The following is a 4,145-nucleotide window of genomic DNA, read 5'->3' as shown; positions in this document are numbered from 1 at the left end:
GCAGCTCACGAAGACGGAGCCGTTAACTGCTTTAGTGCAGTAAAAAGATTCTTTTTTTTTCATAGCGCAGTAAAATACTACGCTATAGCGAGCACTTAAAAAAAAATTGGTAAACTTTTTTTTTACAACACTTAGTGTGTTTTTTCATACTTTGACCAATGATCAGTCGTGTGTCAAGACTCCGAAACGTCAATATTTTATATAGAACCTGATATTTTTTTTCTGCGTACAATAATGTAGGCTCAATACATCAAGGATACGCAGACGTTCGGATCATCATTTTAGGGGTTGAAAAGGTTCCCGAAGTAAGTTTTGTTTGAAAAAACTTAGTGTTTGACTGTAAGGTTATTTTAGTCAACTTTATATGTCGAGAAAATTAGTCAGCTTTATTTTCAAAAATTGAAACCACAGAAGTGAAATTGACATTCACAGCCACATTACCTCGGGATTTTTACGTTGAAATCTATTGCATATTATCATATTATAAGTAAATAAAACTGAAAATTTCACGCCAATTTGGAGAAAAATTGAATGGAATAAAAGGTTTTTTTTAAGAATCTGCTCGGCCAAACGGCCTTGTGACAGTTTAATCAATTTACAACTAGTTTTTCTCCCTATATTTTTTTAGAATTATATTTATATTCAAAATAAAGTTATGTCTTGATTAAAAAATAACACGCTCAAATCAAAATCTTAAAAAATAAAACACTCTAATTTTTTCAAACAAAACTTACTTCGGGTACTTTTTCAACCCCTAAAATGACTATCTGAACGTCTACGTATCCTTGACGTATTGAGCCTACATTATTGTACGCAGAAAAAATATCAGGTTCTATATAAAATATTAACGTTTCGAAGTCATGACACACGACTAATCGTTGGTCAAAGTATGGAAAAAACACTAAGTTTTTTCAAACAAAACTTACTTCGGGCACCTTTTCAACCCCTAAAATGACGATCCGAACGTCTAGATATCCTTGATGTATTGATCCTACATTATTGTACGCAGAAAAAAAATCAGGTTCTATATAAAATATTGACGTTTCGGAGTCTTGACACACGACTAATCATTGGTCAAAGTATGAAAAAAACACTAAGTTTTTTCAAACAAAACTTACTTCGGGCACCTTTTCAACCCCTAAAATGACGATCCGAACGTCTACGTATCCTTGATGTATTGAGCCTACATTATTGTACGCAGAAAAAAAAAATCAGGTTCTATATAAAATATTGATGTTTCGGAGTCTTAACACACGACTAATCATTGGTCAAAGTATGGAAAAAACATTAAGTTTTTTCAAATAAAAATTACTTCGGGCACCTTTTCAACCCCTAAAATGACGATCCGAACGTCTACGTATCCTTGATGTATTGAGCCTACATTATTGTACGCAGAAAAAAATATCAAGTTGTATATAAAATATTAACGTTTCGGAGTCTTGACACACGACTAATCATTGGTCAAAATATGAAAAAACACACTAAGTGTTGCAAAAAAAAAAAAAAAGTTTACCAATTTTTTTTTTTTTGTGCTCACTGTAGCGCAGTATTTTACTGCGCTATGCAAAAAAAAAAAAAAAACTTTAGGGCAGTAAAATACTGCGCTAAAGCAGTTAACGGCTACGTCTCCGTGAGTTGCTTTAGCGCAGTATTTTATTGCGCTAAAGGTAGTTTTATAAAAAAAAAATGTTGGGATAGTTTAGTCCACTTGATTTTTTATTGAGTCATTTTGGTTCCGGACTCCAGAAGAGCATACGGCTAAACAATTGAAGCGAATTAATAAAAGGAATTAAAGCATATAAAGCTCATATTATACTGAATATTATTCATTATTATAGTATTAATTAAAAGCATATAAAGCTAATATTATACTGAATATTATTCATTATTATAGTATTAATTAATGTATGTTATCCTTTTTAGTTCGCTTGTGCACCAATTCAGGAGCGGGGCACGATTCTTAAAACTCAAAATGAAGTTTACATAATCTATATATAATATAAAGCTAGGCATAGACAAGACGATGTGACACCTCTCTATAGCCAAGAAACCTATTTATCTTTTTTCTCCTTATTTTGGTATTTTTTTTCTTTTTATTCCTCTCATTCAATCTATTTAATAACCAACAATATTTCTACTAAAGAAATAATCTGGAAAACGTTACCAATCATCAATTAATCTCTACTAACTAAATGGAGTAATAAAGAAAAATAAAGTCACACAGCAGCGTTATCAAGCATCAATTGAAGAAAGAAGCTCAAAGAGTCGTTTGGTTTACATTAGGACGTTTTTTTTGGTTAATACATTAGGAAGTTAAAGCCCACGTAGCATGAATTTTAACATAAACAAATTCTTCCCATTTATTTGGAAATGGAAAGACTCCATTCAATAATGGAATTGAAGGGGTTTTACCATTAAACATTGGACGCCTCTATATGACTATATATACACAGACACACAACATTATCCTTCAGCTTCCTTTATATGGTTATAAATGGATTTCATGCCTTTTTGTTTTTAGCTAAATGCTTTTACGTGTAGATATTTCTATTTCTTCCATTAAAAATATAATAATGATAATCTTTTATTTTCTTATAGGCGCAAGATATGGATATATTAAATATTTATGCTGGCGTCTTTGAATTCAGCAGTTCACACAACTCATATGCTACAATAACGTAAGACACTTCATCAAATGTCGAGGCGTTATGTGTAAGTGCAGTGTAAGAAATTGCTGCTCCAAAACCTATCAATAGTTTTATTATTTCTTTATTAAATTCTTAATATCTATTTATGTTTTCTAATTCAAGGTTTCAAACTTTTCTCCTCCACCTGTAATTGTTTATTTGTTAGATTTATTAACATATTTTTAGGTTTATTTAGTTAGTATGTTTAAGTAATAACCACTTGCCAGTTTGTGGAAGTAGATTAAGAAACGGAAATCAGCCAACATAGCAACTACATTTTTTTTTTTTTTTTTTTTTTTGTTATTATGTATTTTTGTGAGTTTTACAGAAAGGTATGTGTTTCTGGTGCTTTTGAGTAAAATAGAAGTTATATGTAATGTGATTTACATTATATCTCAGGATGAAGTTCTATTTTCTGCTCTACTTTAATGAGTTCTTAAGTTACGCCTAAAGTAGGGCAATATGCATTGCACATAAAAGTGGTGGGGATTTCTGTCCATGAAATTTTGAGAATATATTTCAATTCGAAGAGCATTTTGACATTTAAAACACTCTCAATCAGTCATTTGTTAATGTTGGGAGAAGTGGTAAAAGAGAATTCATAAAATTCAATTTGTTTTATCATTGGCTCTATTTGCGACTAAACAAGGAGAAATGTAAAAGCACCATAATTTATTTCTTAAAAAGAAAAAATCAAACTAGATATTTATATATGCATATTTTAAATGTACAAATGTAAATTCTTAAATTTTGTTAAACATATGTACATAAAAGAATCAATTGTGGTCTATAGCTAATAGCATAAAGGTATGGCATAGTTCTTTGCCAAAGATTCCTCTTTTTGGACTTCTTTCGCTCATTTTCTTCGTTCATTCAATTCACTCTAAGGTATTCATATTTATCATTTTTTCCTTTATGCTTTTATCCCTTTTTTTCCTACTAATTTTATCTTCCTTTTGGAAGGAATGATGAAGATATTTTTTTGGTTAATTACATTTGATGCATGTAACAGTTTTGGAAACTGGAAAGCGAAAGGCCCTTCAACTTAATTACAGAACTTGTAGAGGTCTTTCATTATTAAATCGTGAACACAATTATATGTAAACATACTCGCCATTTTGAAACTAAATTGTTGGCTTACTACTGTTCAGTTAATCATATCTCTTGAGTTAGGTTAGTGTTTGCTTTCGTATATCCTTTTACTAAATTTATTTTTTTCTTCACCGCAAAGCTTTTATTGTTTTTCAGCAATTTTGCCACAACCATCTCAGTTATTATTAAGTAGGAAGTAGGTTTTGGTAGAGAATGTAGATTTATTTGAAGCTTCTACATAGCGTCATCTTATTTTTATTTTACCAGTACCAAAGTTTTTGTACGTGCGCTTTTGAAACGAACATTTTTTTCCATTGTTGCTATATTAGTTATAATATATGGGTATTAATTTCAATATTGCTATAT

Source organism: Lycium barbarum, chromosome 4 (assembly GCF_019175385.1).
Source record: "Lycium barbarum isolate Lr01 chromosome 4, ASM1917538v2, whole genome shotgun sequence".
Classification (NCBI taxonomy): domain Eukaryota; kingdom Viridiplantae; phylum Streptophyta; class Magnoliopsida; order Solanales; family Solanaceae; genus Lycium; species Lycium barbarum.
This window is presented reverse-complemented; position numbering follows the sequence as displayed.